We start from the raw sequence: 22171 nt of genomic DNA, 5'->3' as shown, positions 1-22171 counted from the left end.
GTATTTGGGGATCTTTATCTCCATGGACTCTGCTGTGCGCTATGAGAAGAATCTGCTCCCCCCCCTGGCACGCCTGAGACGCGATGTTGAAGGTTGGCGGAGGCTGCCGCTCTCCCTCGTTGGGCGTGCGGCCCTGTTCAAAATGATGTCTCTTCCCCGCTTCCTCTACGCCTTACAGAATACCTTGGATTGGGTGCCGGCCAAATACTTTCGGGAGGTCGAAGGCCTCCAACGGACGTTGCTGTGGGATGGGCGGCCGCGAATTGCTATTGCAAAGTTGACGCTTCCATGGTACGACGGGGGCATTGCGCTCCCAGACATCCGACGGTACTATTGGGCCACACAGCTGAGCGCGATCAATCATGGGCTTTATGGCCCTGCCCTCAGCCCTGGGTATGCCATGGACAGGTGGTTGCTGCGTGGTGGTAACTACTACAGGGCGTTGTACTCGCGGTCCCTAGACTCGTCCCTCACGGGGCCCACCGGTGTGGCAGTGCGGGTGTGGAAGATGGCAACTGACTCGCTGGGCTGGAAGGATAGGCTCACCCTCGCTACCCCGTTGTTTGAATCGGAGAGATTGGGAAGGCTTTGGCATTCAAAAGGATTTGATAAGTGGGACCTGATTGGCATCTCCAGGGTGGGTGATGTGCTGCATAAGGGGAAGGTGAAGTCCTTTGAGGAGTTGCAGACTGAGTATGAGCTGGGGCCCTCCGAGTATTTCAGGTATATTCAGATGCGCCACGCCCTCCGATCAGTCCTCGTGGAGGGTGAGAAGGTGCCTGAGTCCTCTCCTTTGGAGGACCGGGTCCTTGATGGCCATATGCCCGAGAGCACGATCTCGCTCATATATAAGAAACTGATAAACGTCCGGGCGGACATGCTTATGGGGCTGAGGGACCAGTGGACTAGGGATGGCCTCGAGTTGGATGATGAGGACTGGCAGTCAGCTGTTTCTTCTCCTAAGGAGGTTGCGATCCCGTCGCGTTTGAGGCTGGTGCAGCTTAAAATACTGCACCGAGTGTATGTGACGGGGCCAAGGCTGGTCCACATGGGGTTCTCGGAGGACGGCCTGTGCAGGAGGGGGTGTGGTATGGTGGGTACTTTCCTGCACATCATTTGGGAGTGTGGTGTCATTGTGGAATTCTGGAGGAGAGTCCATGCAGTTATGGGGGAGGTGACGGGCATTGCTGTGCAGCCGGAGGCGCGGTGTTGTCTCCTGAATGTCTGGGGGCCCACTGACCTCGATGAGGCGCGGACCCAATGGGTGACTCTGGGTAACATGGTCGCTAAGAGGGATATCGCGCGATTGTGGGGCTCCTCGGGGCCCCCCACACTGACTGCGTGGAGAGAGAACATGGACTGGAGCATGTTTAGGGAGAAGACGGTCTATTGCTCTAGAGGCCGCCCCCGGAAGTGGCACGCCATCTGGGGGCGGTGGAATCAATACAAGGGGGGAATATGTCTTGCCCCTGATCTGGAACCTCCAGAGGAACAGCTTTCCCCCTGACCTTCTTTCCAGCACAGTCTGGTTTATGAACTATTTGGGCCTCTGCTGTCCCCCTTCTTCCTCCTTACACTATCTTGTAACTGGTAGATGAGTGGGGTCCGGCCTCCCCTGGGGGCTCTCACCATGGGTTTTTAGTGTTCTTGCCTTGCTGGGGTTTGCTGTGAGTTTTTGTGTTTGCTTAAAATTGAACCTTTGCACTTCTCTTTGTACTGTACTGGGGACGCATCACTGTTTCTAATTATCGATGCTGCCGAACCTCCGGGTTGTCGGCTGAATAGCTGTGTCCTGAATTTTAAATAAAGGTTATTCAAAAAAAAAAAAAAAAAAAAAAAAAATTATTATCCGTCCGCACTGGCTGTCTTTCAGGGGTCCATGATCAAGATCCCTAGGAGTTATTTCGAAGAATTGGACAAGTTGTTCATCGAACTGTTGGCGGCTTGGTGAGGAAGAGGGTTAGCCTGGCTACCCTTAACCATCGCTGGAGGAAGGGGGGGCTGGGGACCTACACTACCTAGCAGCTCAATTGCCACATGAGGTGCATTGGTTCGATGACGGGGAGGATTGGGAGCAGAGGTTGCTGCGTGGAGGAATTTTCTTGCAAGAGTTCTTGATGTTGGGGCCAGGGTTCCGGACTATGTGCTGTTTGTGGTCAGGGAAGTGTGTGGAGCCTGGGAGAGGGCGGTTAGACAGGTATTGTTGGTGGCTCCTTAAGTGCCAGACATGTGTATTTGGACACTGCGCCTGTTTGCGCTTATAGCGTGGGCGAAGTCAGTCGATAGCTGGAGTGCCAGGGAGGTGTGACTCATTGTGAGACTTATAACGTTTTAGCGCTGGGATGCCTTAGGGTAGCTATGCGCTCTATAAGTGTTTTTTCATTAATTAATTAATTAATTCATAACTTAACCCCTTCGCTGCTGCGGACATTCCGCTGCAGCGCTGGGGGGGGCAGAGGGGCAGCGCGGTGGGCCTGTGCTCATGACGGAGCCGCTCCGTCATGAGCCACAGTTGAGCTGTGCTCATGACGGAACGGTTCCGTCATGACTCCGCCCATTTGCGTTGTCGCCCCGCACAGGCGGGGAAACAGCGCCGCGCAGGCGGAGCGGCCGCCGACAGGATTGTCATGACGGAACCGTTCCGTCATGAGCACACGCCAACCGTGGCTCATGACGGAACGGTTCCGTCATGAGCAGGGAAGGGGTTAAGGACCCTAGCCCTCAACATCAATTGTTCTTGCAAGGGAACTCCTCCACATGTACCTCAAAGCAACCTCTGCTCCCAATTCTCCCCTTCATCGAACCAATGCACCGCATGCTGCAATGTCGATAGATGACGTGCCATGGGGGGGAGGGGGGGGCGGGGGGGGGGGTGACTCATTACGAGACTTATACCCTAATGATCAGTTTATTACTTTGGTTGATACAATGGATTTGTTTACCTTGGGGACTGGACTGTTTTTACAATTTGACAAAATTGCGGCGACGGCCTGTGGAATATGGCCTTCCTTTCCTGATGTTCCACCGGACTCACGGATGTTGGTGACACAGCAGAGTATGGCTGGGGGTCGGAGACTGATCTCGCATGTGAACAGGGTGCTGCGGGAGGACCTCCTGTTGCACGTCATGTCAGTGCAAAATAGGTGGCAAATTTTGGATGCTCCTCTTTCCGATAAGGAATTGGAGGGCATACAGGGGACCTCCACGAATACGAGATTCAAACTGCTTTGGTACAATGTAGTCCACGAGGTATATTTCACCCTGACCAAGTTGCATTTGATTTATCCGGGGTGTTTGTCCTCCTGTCCACGCTGTGCCAAGAATGGGGCAGATTTTATACATATGTTCTGGGAGTATGCTGAGCTTGACACATACTGGCAGACAATATTGGAGGCCTTGAATGCAGTTACGGGACAGTCCTTTCCCAGGAATGTTGGGCAGTGCTTGTTGGGGATGATCCAGCTTGTAAGAAAAAAGTTTCTCCTTTATCAATTGGTGCTCGCTAAGCAGAGGGTGGCCATTTGGTGGTTGTCTCCTGTCGCCCCAAGAGTGGCAGACTGGCTGCAAGATATGGCTGAGGAGAGAAATATGCAAAAAAGATGCTGGGACAACAAGCTGGCAGACATCCTTAAGGCCTGGACGGGAAAGCTTTCTGAAGTTCTGGAGCCCCCAGATGCCCAGCCCCCGTGAGTTGTGGGGTAGACAGGAGGATGGGCGAATAAGATGCTGGATTGGGGGGTCTGCGCTCTACTTTTGTGTGTGATAGTGTGGGGGCATTTGTACGAACCAGCTCTCGCATAAGGCTATTTCATTTGTTCAAACATATTGTCAGTCTGTGTGATATCATAGAGCATATTGGGGTGGGATGGGGGTTTTGCTTTCTTCACAAACGATATACTGATGTGATAATCTTGTCATTCTTAAATGCCAATAAAAATGTACACTAATATATATATATGAAGAAATATTCCCCAATCTCCTATGATTGAAGAGCCGGCACTCGAAATCATGGGTATTCTCCCGTTTATTGCATGATTACAATCCACACACGGACACCACAGGGACGCGTTTCAGCAGTCTTGCTGCCTTTCTCAACCTGTCATGCGCCATATTGGTGCCTCTTTTTTAAAGCTTTACATTCGTAAAGAGTAGAAATAGAAAATGCCTTTTTAACATTTAAAAGGGTGCGCATTTATAAAATACAAACATGTTGCACAGTTGCATTTTACTCGAAATAGAATCACAACAGAGTGAAACCAGCAAATAAAAGTGCTCCAGGGTTTTTCACTTTCTGTGCTACTACGAGCAATGTTTATCAAGTCATTTTTTATGTTTGTTCCCATCACACCTTTAACTGTTGCTTATAAAACCCGGACTGAATTCCTAACGAGTTAAAACAAAAACGGCATTTTAATCATGTCTCTCTTTTTTATAAAAAACCAAACAGTCACGCATTCACTGTCAATGGACAGAATATTTTCCAGCACAGTCGCCCCATCTTTATAATCAGTTCCTGCCCTGTGCTTCCGCATTCAAGTGTACATCACTGTTTTCACTCGGAAATCAACTGCACTTCAGGGGACTTACAGTGGCGACTTTCTGCTGTTAAAACTCCAATCCGTGTGTTTAGAGTAAGCAATATAAACAAGCAGTAATAGGGTCCCATGATACCACCGCTTCCTCGGCCAGTGCCTCGCGGTGTCCAGCTCCTTTGAGGGATGGTTATACCAGGGAGAGGATATGCATTTTAACAGAAGGTTACCAGTCCCCGCCATGGGAGCTCCTGCTTCCAGCGTTTGAACCTCTCCTTCCATATACGCTTTCCCCTCTTCTCCATTGCCATAATCCTTCAAAGGGGGCACGCCTGTCTCAACATTCCAATTCAAATTGCGGTAAAATGGCGTGCTGCCTGATCACTGGTGGTGCACAATAGATAGCGCTGCCGCCAGCGCTGAAAATGTGAAGAAATATTCCCCAATCTCCTATGATTGAAGAGCCGGCACTCGAAATCATGGGTATTCTCCCGTTTATTGCATGATTACAATCCACACACGGACACCACAGTGACGCGTTTCAGCAGTCTTACTGCCTTTCTCAATCTGTCATGCGCCATATTGGTGCCTCTTTTTTAAAGCTTTACATTCGTAAAGAGTAGAAATAGAAAATGCCTTTTTAACATTTAAAAGGGTGCGCATTTATAAAATACAAACATGTTGCACAGTTGCATTTTACTCGAAAATAGAATCCCAACAGAGTGAAACCAGCATATATGCACATTAAAGCATCTGTCCACACCAGTTGCTCCTCCCACCATCCCATCATCATTCATGCATAGCTCGGCGCGAAGCAACTCTCCATCGCAGTACCAACCTCTTGTTTAAACCATTTATCCTCAAAAATAAAGAAAATATTGTCCAAGCAGAACATCAGCATATCAAGTAGCATGTGAGTTTGTTCTGAGACAGACCTATCACTGAAAAAAAGCTTACAGGCATGCACACCATCGGAGTGTCTTATGCAGATATACAGGGATACCACATCAATTGTAACAAGCCAGTAGTTTTCCTGCCATGTTATCCCCTCGATTTTATTGATAAAATCAGTGCTGTCTCTACAGTATGATGGAAGATTTAAGACATATGGGAAGAGAAAGGCATCTAGAAAAATGGATGTGTAGCACCAGTGATATATGACTACCCCATGCTCTCCTTTGTTGTCCTTTAAATTTACTTTTTGCACCACACACACCCACCAAATCACGTTTCTGTAAGTGAGGCACCCCTGTATATAACCCCCTCACTCTTTTGTTTTTTATGAGATGTATTTAGGGTAGCTTTCTTGGTTAAAACATAGGTCATTCCATTGGAAACTCAGTGATATGATCGATGTCAATATAATTTTGGACCTAACGTAGTGCAAAATCCTTAGAAACTATTGAGTGGCCACATGGCTTGATTTTCATTTGGGGGGCAGTTCCCATTTAAATGTTTCAAAACGTACTTGAAAACCGACTGAGATATTCAAATGTTCAATGTGCATATGTTCGTTTATGTATATTTTAATTCTACATTGTTAGCGCCTAAGTCTATATTGAATCATAACGTGATAAATTGTGCCTCATATAAATATGTTAGGGGCCACTTGGCCAATGATGGATAAGCACTAAGCCCGTGATCACTATTCCGCTTTCATGTGATGTAACATATTGTGTTTTTTTTAGTACCAACTAATGGAATCATAATTAATTTCGACTAATAATGTGTATGCTATTGCGTTGAAATAATTGTTATGCACAAAGAATACTTTATTTGTGTAACTCACGTTAGTCTGGTTTCTAGCTTCATAGTTGTTTTGGCAGCACTATGGTCCTTTTTCTATTTCTTGTTAATGCACTTTAAAATGGTGGATCTGTAACTTGCAAAACTGGCTTGTGAAGAAGAGCGTCTGCTCGAAACGCGTCGCCATTAACAAAATCACTTGAAACACAAACCCTGGTGTGCGAGTCTTTTTCCGTGTGCAAACTGCCTGGGGAATTTCTGAACATTTCAAGCCGGGTCCCGACACTTGGAACTCGCACCAACCCCGAGAGGAGTGGAGCTGGACAAGTCGGGAAACGAGATATATATATATATATATCGAATCCTCCTTCCGAAGTACCAGCCGGTACTGCCAAAAGACACGGACACTCGAATGCTGGTTCAGATTTTCATGCTCGGTTTATTATTTCATAATTAAAGTTTGGTTCAGACGCGTTTCGACCGACACCGCGGTCTTGATCACATGATTAGCATAGACTAAACGTGGCTTTTAATAGGTGCCTCGTCCCCAGCTACGTGTAGACATAAACAAAATACTTTAACTCGACTGTGTATTATCAACTACGTAAACATGCAAAAAACCATTTTCACATATAAATACGATGTTCATAAAAAAAGGGGTAATAGCTATCAAAGCACACATTTGCTTGTTTGGCTAGACCCGGTCCAAATTATACAAATTATTGGTGTTTCTCAACCCAAGTTGTTATTCGTATCGCGCTACATTCAATCCTTAGCTACGAACTGGGTAAATTGCCTGCACTGCATGAAGCTACAGTAATAACACTGGGTAGAGGTTAATCATAAGAAACCTCACCCAATATGTGCAAAATAATGCCCATCACGTGCAAATATCACAAAGGTCAGTCATCTGTGCAAATACAGAAAAATGTGCAAACCTGCAACAATATGTGCAAATCCAGCAATCTTAAAGATATGTGCGCAAATACAGCAAAATGTGCAAACCTGCAAAATGATGTGCAAAACTTGCAAAACCTAACCAAAAGACCAATTCCAATATCTTAAAAATATGGACCGGTAATCAATTAGAACATATCAAAATGCATGTAAACAATATATGTACACAGTCGGATCATGTCTAAAAAACGTACTGGGTAATTTGCTATATTAGCACAAATGCTAAAAAAGATTTCTATAGTGTTAGCACAGAGGTAGCTAAGTGACTAGATCACCTTTGTATATATATTTCACTGCGAAATTGTAGAATAAACAGTAAAGAGACCTCCTTAAAGATATCTTTTACATTTTGGAAAACGAAGATGTATCAGACATAAACATATTTCCTATGCTCATATATGCTGGAAATGAGACCTCATATCTGGTAATATGTTCAAAAATGCACAAACTAATTTTATACATTGTGACTACCACAGGCATTTATAAGAAGTGATGTAGATCTTCCCCATTGTTCAACCCTCCAGGAATACGTGTGTCCAATTCCACTATATATTTGCATTCCAGTTGCCTCAGAGCTTTTTCCCGGTTACCTCCTCTCTTCAGTTTCGGTACTGAGTCTATAATGAAATAGCTCAGACAGCTAAGGTTATTGCTATGGCAAGCTTTAAAATGCCTTGCTACCGGGTAAGTTGGATCCGAGTTGACAATGGCCCTTAAGTGCTGTAAGATTCTAATATGTGCTTGCAATTTTGTACTACCCACGTACTTCAGTTCGCATGTGCATTGCAATACATAAACCACATGATCAGTGCGACATGTGTAGTGTCCCTTGAGGTATCTAGGGCTGTCGCTGAAAGGTGTGGTGTACTGGTTAGTATTTATGCCAAATTTACACGCTCTACAGGAAGAGCATTTGTAAAATCCTTTCACAGGGGCTAACCATGTGCCACTGGTAGATGATTCTGGACTACTGGATACCAGTTCGTCCCGCACAGAAAATGCTCGCCTGTATGTAATTGTGGGAGTTTTTGGAAGCACTGCCTTAAGGGTAGGATCTGTCAATACTATGGGCCATTCCTTACAAATGATGTTCTTAATAGTTTTAGCCTGTCTACTATAAGTAGTAATAAGTCTCATTTCACTTTCACTGGACTCATTGTCAGGAATATCGATGGTAGGCGTCAGGTTTTCCTGATTTGTAGTGTTTTTAGATATCAACAGCTCACTTCTATTCCTTAGGTTAGCTTTTGTCATAGCTCTAATCAAGTTATTTTCATCGTACCCACGCGCAAGCAGCCTGTTCTTGTCATCCAACTGATGCTTATTACGCGCTGCTATGGTGCTGCACGCTCTGTGGATACGCAGAAATTCACCATAAGGGATACTCTTAATTGTGCGTTTTGGATGGAAGCTCTCTGCGTGTAACACCGTGCTGCCTGATGTGCTTTTGCGATAGAGACTAGTTTCCAATTTGCCAACTTTAAAATTAACCGTCACATCTAGAAAATTGACAACTTTGGCGCTAATAACAGCAGAAAATTCCAAATTTAAATCATTATCATTGACATCGTTCACAAAACACAATGCCTCCTGTTCAGTTCCCTTCCAAATGACAAAGATGTCATCTATGTACCGCCACCATGATACAAGTTTGGTGGACCATAACTCAACATGGCGGACCATGAGGACATGCTTCTCCCACCAGCCTACATGTAAACATGCATAGCTGGGAGAGAAACATGCCCCCATAGCCACGCCTCTTAGTTGTTGAAATGTCTCGTTATTAAATAGGAACTTATTGTTATTTAAGCATATACGAATCATATTGACTAACATAGTATTATGATTGTAAAATTCTATGTTTCTTTCACCCAGAAATATATATATATATATATATATATATATATATATATATATATATATATATATATATATTTATATATATATTCAAACTCTTGGCTTATTCATCATTCTCAATAATGCTGAATTTATTATAGAAATAAATAAATAGACCAAATCACTGTGGTTTTACACACGATTCTGCCTCAGAATAAAATAACAAACTAAAAACTCTTAAATTCATTTTGACTAAAAAAGCATTCCTGCAGTGGTTGGAAGATCGAAATGATCAGAATTATTTCTGATAAAATAGTGCAAAACATCACCCACTTTTTGCTTGGTCTGTTTGAGGAGTGTATTTTAGAAAGATGGCACAGAGAGAGCTCTTCATCTTCAAGTGAGTGTTTGCATGAAAGGGGAGCTGCGTCTGTGTTGCAGGGAAATATCACAATCCCAACAGTAGGGGATCTCTATGTACCCTGCAATATCAGCTGTAAAGCTGTCAGAGTCACGGGCCAAAAAGCAGAATACCTTTCCAATTGTGTTTCATTTCGCAGTCTGGTAGAGAGATGTGGTAATGTTCTGCAGTGGGACACTGGAGGGCTAAAGTGTCTGTGATTCGATGATCTAGTATGCGAGTCTGAATCAAAGGACCCATGCTCTTTGAATTACAATGATAAAAATGAGCAGGCAGGTTTGCATTTATCTGCTGAAACTGCTTCGGCTTCTTAAAGTGAACTCGCCAATCAGCTTTGCCTTCAGGTTGCTTACCCTGCAGATTTGGCATAAATACCACCACATAGAAGACTGCTTTTTCAGAAAATCTCATTGAATTACGAGATCATTACAAGTGCAGAACAGACAACGCGGTTTATGTTTTACAATGTAGTTGTGGTCTGTCGTAGATCGGTAGCACAAAATTGCAAGAGCATGTTCGCATTTTGCAACATCTACGTGCGATTGTTAATAACGATCTTGCTTATCCTGTCGCAAGACATTTTAAAGGTATTCATGGTAACAACCGTAACTGTTTACAATATTTTGTAATAGATGCAGTGCAGCCCAATAAACGGGGAGGTAACCGTGAAAAGAGGTAACGCCAACTCGAAACTAGATATATAGTTGAGTTGGATATGAAGTCCCCATCAGGTCTTAATATCGGGGACAATCTGCACAATTTCCTGTAAACAAGGTGCCAGGATTACCAGATTGACACTGCTACTGATACAGTTTCCATTTTGAGTTAGACAGTGTGATGATGATCTCAGTAAAGATAGGGGGTTTCTGTTTGACCCTATTTGCTATCCAGAAATTCTTGTAACTTCTGTGTTATTACCACTTTGTAACATAAAGACATAATTAATGGCTAGTTCCAGGGGGCTCCCTGGGTACAGGTATTGATTTAGGGGATGAGCATATGCCTACCAGTATTTGTACTGTGCAGTTTAATCATTTCATCTAGATCTACCTAAGAGCCAATTTGTCCAACTACTAGCAGCCGGTAGCTAATCTATGTAAAGGAATTTGTATTTAATCAATCTTTTTGCACTTTTGCACAATATATCTTCCCTTTGGACTTTACACGCTTCAGCACTTTATAGGCACTGGCACTTTGAAATATTATTAACATCAGTCTGCAGGGTACAAAATTTTGCAGCACCCGCTATTGTTTATGTTGTATAGAATTGTATACATAGGAACCATTGAAAATGAAGTATTGTGCTGTATGGACATGTTTATTAGATATATAGCCAAGTTTGCACGTTTTTATATATGAAGATATGTTAGTATGATTTTTAATATTGAAATAGTAGTAAGCATTTAGCTTTTTCTATTCTTTTGATGCGATGTTGAACGTCAAATTGCACTATGCACTTTATGAAGTATGTGCTAGACATAAGCTGTTGTTATCGCTTTTGCATAAATAACTACCCATAGCTTAGTTGTTGGGATAGTATAGTAAACTTTCATACACAGAAATATATTTTTTGTCGGTTTTATATGATTTTAATATTTGACAGTACAGTATGCACTTTATATATGAACACCTGTGTCACAATAATTGACATTAGGGTGTATTATGCATTTTAGTACCCCACGATGTGTCATCTTTCAGATATATAACAAGTATGCCTTTTGTAATGCTTTACAAGTATATGTTTCAGTCATAGAAATGAATTATATATATATATGTGTTCTATGCCATTAACGATAAAGGTTCATGTCTCGGCATACATGGTACGGCACGATGTACTTTAAGTGATAGACATGTTATGACTTTGCACAGTGTGACGATTATTAAGGAGCAATGTAGTGACACTATATTGCTAATATATACAGGCAATCAATATGGCACGCAAAAAGCTATTTGTAGATTTGCGATACAAAAATACAAAAATAAACCAAATCTCTGTGGTTCACATCGTTTTTTTTTTTTTTCACAAGAATCTGCCTCAGAATAAAATAACAAACTAAAATTTCTTATAATTCATTTTGATTATAAAGGCATTCCTGTAGTGGTTGGAAGCTCGAAAGTATCAAAATTATCTCTGGTAAAATAGTGCAAAACATCACCCACTTTTTGCTTGGTCTGTTTGAGGAGTGTATATAGAAAGATGGCACGGAGAGAGCTCTTCATCTTCAAGTGAGTGTTTGCATGAAAGGGGAGGTGCAGGCAAATATCACAATCCCAACAGTAGGGGATCTCTATGCACCCTGCCATATCAGCTGTAAAGCTGTCAGAGTCACAGGCCAAAAAGCAGAATACCTTTCCAATTGTGTTTCATTTCGCAGTCTGGTAGAGAGATGTGGTAATGTTCTGCAGTGGGACACTGGAGGGCTAAAGTGTCTGTGATTAGATTATCTAGTATGCGAGTCTGAATCAAAGGAACCATGCTCTTTGAATTATAATGATCTAAATCAGCTTTGCCTTCAGGTTGCTTACCTTGTTTCTACCTTGTTTACGTGCCAGCAAGCCTTTGCTGCTTGCCATCCAGCATTCCAACCATGGATTCCTACTTTGGATTGACAGTAGATGCTATGCTCTCTTTTTCATATTTACTGAACCAGTTTAGATCTGAAAGTGTGCATCACACCAGAGGTGGCTTGGTGCAAGGGGAGGTAAACTTAAATTCATTGATTTGCGCTTGTAGGGTTAAAAAGCACAGACTGATCATATTGGTCAATCTCGTCATTAACAAAGCCTTCTATAAAAATTGTCTGATGTCTGTATTGTACACTTCACTCAACAGAAGCAGAAAGCAGAGTGGCGCCCAGCTGCAATATTCTTGATATTTCTGCGTTGGAGATTTGTGCGCATAAAATCGGAAAATATGGAGATGTCTTTCAGTTTTCGGGTGTCTGTGGAATCAAAGCAGGAGCAGACTAGTGTTCAAACTGGCTTCTGCTGTTGTATACCAAATAAAACAAGTGACTAATTGTGGGTGAATGTTTCCAACATTCTAAAAATTGAGGTACTGATCCATGTGGGTTGATCACATCACTTCTGAATATCCTTCTCACGTAATTTCTCCAAGCTTGTGCTCACTGGATAATCAGGAAGAACTCATGCAAAGTATACCAGACTTTAAATACATTGATTTTTCAACTCTAGTAGATGGGCACCTCTTCACTAAAATGCTATCTAACCAGGCCATGATTTAATGCAATTGAAGCATGATTGAGCTCAAGAACTCAGTAGCCCCTAAAAACACTGGAAGTAATTTAATAAAAGGGTCCAGTAAAGTTTTAAAAGCAATACGTTTGCGAATTATGTCCCCAAAACAGAGGAACTGTGGATTCCTCTTAAGTGAAGTTTGTTTGAAAATAGACTCAGTGTAGGCATATAACCTGCCTGAAGTACTCGGGCCAATACAAAATTCCAGCAATTGGTAATGAAGAAGGATTACGGTAACAACTTAGATGTTATACTGTACTGACTAATAATAAATTAGTTTAAACATAGAAATCAATCACATAATCAGTTTTGGAAAATCTGAACTATCTAGACAAGTTTTGGAAACTTTAAAATGACCAGACAAATGTACTGTGTAATACTATTGAATCTGTAACAGTGGTGACTACTGAGCGTGATATAGGTGCCATGTATATAATTAGAAGCCAAGAAAAAAAAGGCAAACCATTGAATAGTTTTGAAACCAAGGCAGTGTGGAGCAAAAGGAAATTGAGTGTAATCAAATTACAAATTCAAATGACAAATGAGGAGACTCTTACCCCACTATCTCATCAGGGAAGCTACAACCTATAAATAGGTTAATCATTAATGTACACTGCATATGTTTTGTTATTACCTCACTTAGTACTCATCATTCCCATCACACCCGCTACACGTAACCACCCAAACTGTCTACATTGCTTAATACAGTATGGTTAAATGCACACTATTTCTTTTAAGCTATTTATTCAGCTCAACAGGTATTAGTACAACTTCATTTTACACAAACAGATCCAATGAGCCCTAAAAATAGAATAAGCAATGTAAGTTAATGGATGGAGATAAAAAACTAGAAAAGGAACCATAAACAAACATAATATTACTTGCGATATTGGAAGATAATAAAATCAGCTCGAGACGCTCTTCCTTCATGTGCTGGTCTTGTTTTTAATTATTTTATACTTGGAAACTGCCGACCTTCGCTTTGTGTCCCATTGAAGAGTGTGACCCTACTACAACCATGCTTCCTAATGACAAAAATGCGGGGTGTCTGAATTTCTCCGGACTGCTGACGTTAGTTGGTGTACTAGCAGTTTTAATGGCCTAGTCCACAAGTGTGCTTTATCTCATCTTGTGTGGATTACATATTATGTCTACACTTATGAATAAGGAAGGAAGACGAGGGAAGGGCCGCCTACCCACCTGAAGGGCCGCCTACCCAGTTCTCTGCAGCGGCATTCCGAATGAGTGGCTGAATGGGGGAGACGTTCTCACGTTCGAGCGTTGAGCGTGAGACGAGCTGCGTCCGGAGGAGTTCGGAGGGGAGGGGCGCCTGACCTAGCGGAGCACCCCAGAGCGGTCTGCGGAGCCTTTCCTTGCTGCGAGGAGGTCCTGCTCTGCGGGAGCTTTGCTGTTTGCTCACTCGCTCACTTCTTGGCCTGCGTCGGAGGCCTCTCTTCACTCTGCTTTGCCGCGTTGGAGCGTTGACCGGCAGGAGTGTTGCTGCTTCGTTGTTAGGCCCCCCCCCGCCGCCGCGTATAAGCCGCGGCCGCAGTGTGGGGGGACCACAGCCCCCACAATCCCCGTAAGTCCCGCCCACCGTCGACATCGCCGAAAGGCACCGGCACCGGCGCTTCTCCCGTGACGCGCGTGGGACCGGCCGGGCTAAAGGGCGGGCCACCCCTCTAAGCTGCTGTTAAGGTGAGCTCAAATAAGCATTATGGGGAAACAAAACATTAGTACCATCGCACAGGCCCCTGAGGGCCCTTCTGTCCTCCCACCCTCCTTTGAGAGTATGCTGGAAAATGCCTTCAATTTGGTTAGCACTGAAATTGCCAATACCGAGAGGAGGATGTCATTGGGTCTTATGACTTCACATCTAGAGCTCCAGCAAGATTGCCCAAATAATGCTGTGCCGCTTTTCCCTGTGGTCACAATCACGAAACCTACCTTGCCGGCCAACCCACCGGCCAACCCATTGGCAGCTCAATTTGGGGGCAGCAGTTCAACTATTATCATTGACTCACAACAAGATCCTGCCATTTTAACCGTTAACCCTCCCCCGACCAATAAGACTGTCGGAGAGAAGAGGAAAAGGGGTCCCTCGAAACAAACAATAAATAAAAGGAAACAACCCCTACGTAACAAGAGTCAACCCATACCCCAGAGTATGTGGACCAGAGGGAAACAATTATCAGGGGGCGGTATGGATGGCAATGAGTCCTTGCAACTGGTTGAGGGGAATACAGTTATAATCCCCCGTAAGGAAGGACATGTCTCTGCTTGTACACAGACTGAGCCCATAATTGAAAGCGTCACTCAAAAAAAGTTAAACGGAAATTTTATTGAGACTATAGTCGACACAATTTTTAAACAAATGGAAAGTCAAATGATCAAACAGTTTAATACAATTTTTAAAAGACTAGATAGATTGGAAAACCTGGTAAAAAAAGGAAGATGTAAAAAGAAAAGGGGTGATTAGCCTAGATCTGCTGAGGGGAGAACGATTACTGAAAGATATAGAGGCCGCTAGTAAGGTCATCTTGGGAGACGGGCCAATCATTAACAGTAGCACACCAGTAAATAACACTGCACCTAGGGATGCCTTTGCAGGAAAAAGCCGACCTGCAACACTATTGCAGCATACTCCAGCTGTAGCAGCTGGACCGCCGTGCCCCGCTAGTGCGGCTGCCGGTACATCAAAGGGCGGACCTAGCTCATCCACCATAAAGTCGGGGAAACAAACTAATATGGGTTCAGACAAGGGTAAATTCGTTGACACTAGGCACACAAAACATCTAGGGCCAGCCCTTCACTTGCCCCCTGATGCCTGCCCTTATGTCTTGATCTTAGCAGGTGTACCATCGCTTAAGGGGGGGACAAGGTGAGTCCTGGGTCCAGTTGAACAATAAGTATATTGACTGGTTGACTAAACATAAAGGGGTTGGGCCAAATATTTCGAGGGAAATCCTGTCAGTCCGCCGAGTGAGTTGGGTTGGTCCCTTATTTAAGAACATTAATGGAGACTGCATCGTAATTAATTTCAGGCACCCCTCAATAGCAAATTTTATACTCAATAGCAATAATACCACCCCAGTCCCTCTACTGTTGTAACTCTACTACCGTTGAGCTACTTCTATAGGCCCCCCCAGAGATTATTTGGCCCAGCTCCACCATCTTTTCCACTGTATAATAGATACAGTGTATTATCTGAACTTGAGACCCAGGACTGACCACCAGCTATCCCTCCAGCTACAGCAGACAGTGATTACTTGAATGCAACTGACTCCATGGAAGAATTGATAACTGGCCCCCCTATAGAGGTGTCTAACGGTGAAATTGAGGTATTTCTGCCACTTGATCCTAAAATAACTGCTCATGCCACCGCCACCCCTATATCATCTGACGAATTAACAATTTTGAGTTGGAACATTGCCGGTTTAAATGCGAAAATGAAATTTAGGGATTGGATAGATTGGGTTACTAACTTTGATATCTTAATGTTCCAAGAAACTTGGTGTACTAGTTCTCTGCTTCATGAGGGGTATAGCTGCTACAACCAAATTGTACCCGTTCCGGCTTTGGGACGACCTAGTGGGGGTTTATCTATCTGGGTTAAGATTACTGCAGGAGTTAAAATTGAATCCTTGAAGACCAATGATATGAATTTTCAGGCCTTAATTTACACTAACAGGTTAAAATTATGTTTAATTAATTTTTATAATAATGACTTTACAACACATCCAAACACAAATTTTATAAGATTGTTTGATTTTATTGATGGAATTGTCGATGGACAAAAGCATGATAAACTTGATGGCATTTGTGTAGGAGGTGATTGTAACACACACATTTATCCCCGAACCACTCCCTGTAAAAAAGGGGAAGACTTGCTTGATCATTTAGCCACACGAGACTTAGCTAATATCATGGAGAAAGTAAATACTACCGCAAATAAAGGACCCGTGGCCACTTATGTTGGGCGTGGGAGTTCAACTACAATAGATTATGTATTTATATCTTCCCTGCTTGGGGATTGTCTACTAGAGGCTGAGGTTGTCAGCACTATATATAGTGACCACAAACCTATTCTGTGCAGTTTTAAATCCATCAAAAAACCGGGGAAACATAGAGAAATTGGGGGCAAAAAACCTGGTGGCGTCAACAGACAAACTTAGGGTAGTTTGGAAGGGGATAGACAAGAAGGGGGTCTTAGCTCGCACAATTAAAATGTACCCTTCGTTAGTGTCTGTCTGTTTATCTAGTGATATTTCTGAACATGACATTATCGAGGCTTTTACAGGGTTGTGTATGGCCATTAAAAAGGAGATTTCTAAACCCGCCTCGGCCAATAATAATAACAAAAACCCTAGGTGGTTTGACACTTCGTGCTCTAAAGCAAACCGTGAATTACGGGCGGCCCTTATAGCTGAACCACGGGATCAGTACTTGGTAAGGAGACTGAGGTCAAGCTAAGGTCACTTGTCTATCGCCACCTGAGGACGCGACTTGATCACGCTCCTCCGTCTACACAAGTACTACCGAGCCTTTTGCCGGACGGATTACCCTTCGGAGCAACTTATCTGAACTGCCCGGCTCATCTTAATTTCAGCCACTCCTACGGCAACACCCGTACCTCCTTACTTCCCTCTGCGAGACGTGTGCTCCGCAATCTCGGCATCCTACACGCCTTGAATCTGATCGCTTGACTACGGCAATTTCTTTTCAATACCAGGCTTGTACATACTACCGTCCTGATGATGATCCTTGTATCCTCGTAATAGGATCGAAACGTCGTCGACCCTAGTCTAAACAGCGTGCACATCAATCCATTGCGTAAAAAAGTGCATTGTCTGTTCGGAATAAGCTTAAAACACTGGATTTTGTAAATAAGCTCCTCTGCCTTGCCTGAAATGTCTGTTTGTTTTGTAAATGTTTTTTTTTCCCAACGGATACAGGACTGTGTCCCACATATGTTTTGCTGTTGAATATTGTTTGTACTTCAATGAATAATTAAACCGGTTGTCCGGCTGGACTTCCCTAATATAGTTTCGATTCTGTAATATATTTATTCCATTTACTCCTTAAACCATTTGAGGACCATTGTTTGTTTGTAATTGACTGAGGTCAAGCTATAAGCACACTGTAAAAATAAGAACAGAAGAGATATTAAAAGATCATTGGGAATCCCTTGCACGCACGGCGGCATTGAGAGATGTTGCTGGTTTCTGGGGCGAGGTCAAGAATTTAAGATCAATTGGATCCAACATTACCCCCATAAACTGCAATATATCAGGGGATTTGTGGGTGAAGCATTTCTCAAGCATTTATGCTGTGCCGCACCTATTAATGGAAACCTCCTACCCCTCTATGGCTCTTAATATCTCAATAACGGAGGTGGAAGATGCTATTTCTCAAAGCGCGAGTAATAAAGCACCTGGTCCCGATGGATTATCCACCGACCAAATTAAATCAGAGCCTGACTTTTGGTCACCTTTATTGTGCAATATTTTTAATAATTTATCTAACACCCCAGTCCCAGCAACTTGGTCAATTAGCATTATCGTGCCAATCTTTAAGAAAGGCGACAGACTAGATCCTGGCTGTTATCGGCCCATATATTTAATAGATAATACCTTGAAGATCTTAGGAAGGGTCATTTTTAACAAGATCAGGACCTGGGCAGAGGAAAATATGATTTTACACCCGTGCCAGCTAGGCTTTAGAGGCAACGTGGGGACTGTTGAGCAATGCTTAAACCTGAACTTAATATTGGCCAAATATACCATTGCCAAAAAATCCCCATTGTATTTGGGGTTTATGGACTTAAGTTTTGCTTTTGATTTTGTTAACCGCTCCCGCTTACGGTCAGTTTTGTTAAATTATGGTTTAGATGAGTCACTCGTTTATTTTTTGGCCCACCTACATAGGGACTTGAAAGCCCGTGTCCGAATAAATAATGATGGTGAAGTCTCGGGGGACATTATTATTGGCAGGGGTGTCAGACAAGGCTGTGTCTTGGCCCCCCTGCTTTTTATCTTGTATATAAATGAATTAGGTAACTCTTTGTGCAAATTGACTAGTGATGTCCCGAACATTAATGGAAAATTACTTCCCGCACTTCTTTACGCGGATGATGCGGTCCTTATGGGCCGCACACCCAATGCATTACGTACTCTAATAACAGGTTTTGTTTTATATATGGCTGATCTTGGCCTATGTACCAATTTCAATAAATCCTATATAATGTCATGTGGCCCTAAAAAGCATAACATTTGTCATATGTCAGGGAATAATGTTTTAAAAAGCACTAGCACTTTCCCTTACCTAGGCTTGTTGTTTTCTGACTCCGGATCTTGGCAGCCCCATGTTGCCAGGGGGAGGAATAAAATGGGCAAAGCCATCAATTCCATAACTAGCCTCCGCCAACCCAAACACGCAGAGGTAATAATACCATTGTTACAAATCTACAAAACCCAATGTTTACCAACAGGAACATTTGGTGCAGAGGTGTGGGGATACTCGAATTGTACTACCATACAGACCGAAGAGAATAGATTTTGCAGGAAGGTATTGGGGGGGTTATCTCAGCTCCAACTTACGTTTGCCACAGGGAACTGAATCTTTCATACACAGAGGACTTCATAAGATCTAGGCCCGCCTTGTTTTGGCTGAAAATATGGCGGAACTCTGCTGCCTCTTTGACCCGCAAAATTATTATGGATTGCTTAAAATGCGAGCGGGCAAATTACATACCCTGGCTCAGGGAAGTAGAAAAAAGCTTAGTAAGTGTGGAGAAGGGGCATTTATTCTCACTACCCCTAACCATTGATTGCACCCATAAGAACCAAGTAAAAAGGGCTTTGTATGATCTTTACCGAAAAGAGAGGGAAAGGACCGAGCTTGTAAAATCTGCTATTATAAGGTACATTCCCGTTTTGGAAACAAGTGACAGGTCTAACAATTTGCCACAGGGTTACTTGCGAAAAAAACTAGGCAGATGGAATAGGAGTTTGCTGTTTCGTTTCAGGGACGGGAGCATTAAAAACCTACTTTGCTTCTCATTAGGCTTCCACAAAAATTTGGAAAAATCAAGCTGTCCCTGTAATCTAGGTGGAAAACAAAGCCTTTTACATTTTATATTTTTCTGTGGTTTTTATGTAAAATATACTAAACATTACCTAATTCAGTATTTTAGAGAGAATGCATTGATGGATTTTAACTTAGCATTTAGAGATTTATTGATGCTAGGCTCTGACGATGTAATCTTCAGAGTTAGTTGTTTTCTTCAATCTGCTATACGTTCTCGAGCATCAATGAACATGGTCTGATTACTCAGTCTGCACTTTGTACATTTGCATTAGTGGTTGCTCTTTTGCACATGTCATAGCTAATCAGTTGTGTATTGTTTCAATTGTAGCATATGCCAGGCCAAAACATAATGCACGTAGTACTGTAAAATAATGTTATTGTTAAGATACCTGTATCTCACAGGAAGTTTACCTTATAAAATTAACTGTGATATTTTCTTTAAAAAAAAATTTTTTAACCGATTGTTTTATTGTTTTTATTAGGATGAATTGTCGTGACGTACATGTACTTTTATGGATGATTTTTATATCCGAATAAAGATCTTTGACTTGACTTGACTAATAAAATGATCACTTAAAACGGACAGGTCAAAGTTAATGTTAATCTATTAAAAAGAAGCAGAAAATGGACAGAGTAAATTCAAGACTTGCATTACAGCAGAAAGTAGAAATACATTGCAATCTCATCCAAGTTAAAAAGATGTTACAGTGCAGCCACAAAACAAACTAATGTAACACTATTAAGGCTAAGAGAAAAATTAGAAAAATCACAATAAAAAATGCATAAATCATCTATATTAGGTGTTTGCAAAACCTGAAAGACAGGCTGAAATCTAAGACTTACATACATAAACACTGCACATAAATACTCTATATGCCAAACCCTCAAGGTGCAGTTGCAGGTTGAGAACCAAAGAAGAAATACTGCAACTAACAAAGTGCTAAAATATTTAAGCTTGAAAAGATTAGTACCCATTGACTGACAAGTAAACAACTATGTTTTTGAGAGGTGTTAACAACATCATATATCCCTATATCTTTTGAAATACTTTTAGTCATATTCAATATGAAACACATACATTTACCGAGAAGCATTCAAATTTACTGAAAGGAATATCCAAATTATAGCACAAAGCGACGACAGGAGGAAAAATTTAAAGAAGCATGAAACTGAACATCAAAAACAGGCCAGGTAGGCAGAGGCAGGAAAAGATTGCTTGTGACAGAAGTGAGTGTACATGAAATTCTACTTCATTTGCATAGTGCACAAACACACAGAATTAAGTCCCGCTGTTGGCACACAATATCCATGTGAAAGAAGAAAATGGAAACCAAAATACTAACTATGACAAACACTATGCCGTTAAAGAAATGTAAATTAGTATAATTACACTGAATATATATGGTTTAGGGAATAGTGTTAAAAGAACCTGTATTTCAAACTTTCGAGATTAAAATAAAATTGAGATTATAGCCATTGAGGAATCTCACAACAGTTTCAGGTGTACAGTAACTGTCACCAATGCAATTGCCCATTATTCTAACATGACGGACAAAGAACAAGGCGAGGCCAATAAATAACTCTGAATGGTGAGTTCTACTGAATGAAACACGCAGACTTGAATAAAGTAAGTATGTGTTAGGGAAAAGTCCGTATAGAGCCAACATTGAGATTACAACATGAAAGCCAGCTGACTTTTGGTACTTTATTAAAAGTTGAAAAGATTTAACATGATGATTATATACCTATTTGCTGAATAATTGTCAAGGGAAATAGTCACACAACACCCTCAATACCTAGGTCCTAAAGAGAGATATTTGAAGCGGGTGATAAAGCTGAAATTTCAAATTTAAAATCAACAACGTTTAATGTTAGTGGAAAGGATATTAAACTAATGAAAATGAATCCCACACTCTTGTCTTATTCAAACTACTGTGGATTTTGTATTAAAAACTTCCTGGTTTCCACTTCACTCAGAATGACAGTACGGGGAGAGTATGAATGTAGAACTTATGCATTAAGTCAAAAGATTGTGAAATTACATTTTTTTTACATAAATTGAAGAATGAAGCAGCCTCTTGAAATGTCTTGAAATTAATGTGTTACTTAGCTAAACGGTTCACTTATGTGCAAATATGCCTACTGCTTACAATTCCCCTATCATTCACTGTACTCCGATTAATAAGTAAAATGAAGAAAGGACCCACAAGTGAATACTGCAGCTACTGTATATTCAAGGGCCCTCATTTGAATATACAAAATTGTTCAAAGCATTTACTTTATTCACTTGGAGTACTTTTGTAATTGTAGAGGAAGTGGCATTCACCAGTTT

The 22171-nt window shown here is 42.1% G+C and overlaps 1 protein-coding gene across 4 annotated transcripts in view; it reads right to left on the bottom strand.

The window, feature by feature from the left end:
- Positions 1 to 22171, bottom strand: part of SLC35B3 (solute carrier family 35 member B3) — a 320376-nt gene that overhangs the window by 112091 nt on the left and 186114 nt on the right. The gene's annotated exons all lie outside the window — the stretch shown is intronic.

Source organism: Triturus cristatus, chromosome 5_2 (genome assembly GCF_964204655.1).
Source record: "Triturus cristatus chromosome 5_2, aTriCri1.1, whole genome shotgun sequence".
Lineage (NCBI taxonomy): Eukaryota > Metazoa > Chordata > Amphibia > Caudata > Salamandridae > Triturus > Triturus cristatus.
The sequence above is the reverse complement of the archived record's forward strand: the minus strand, read 5'-3'. Positions and strand labels throughout refer to the sequence as shown.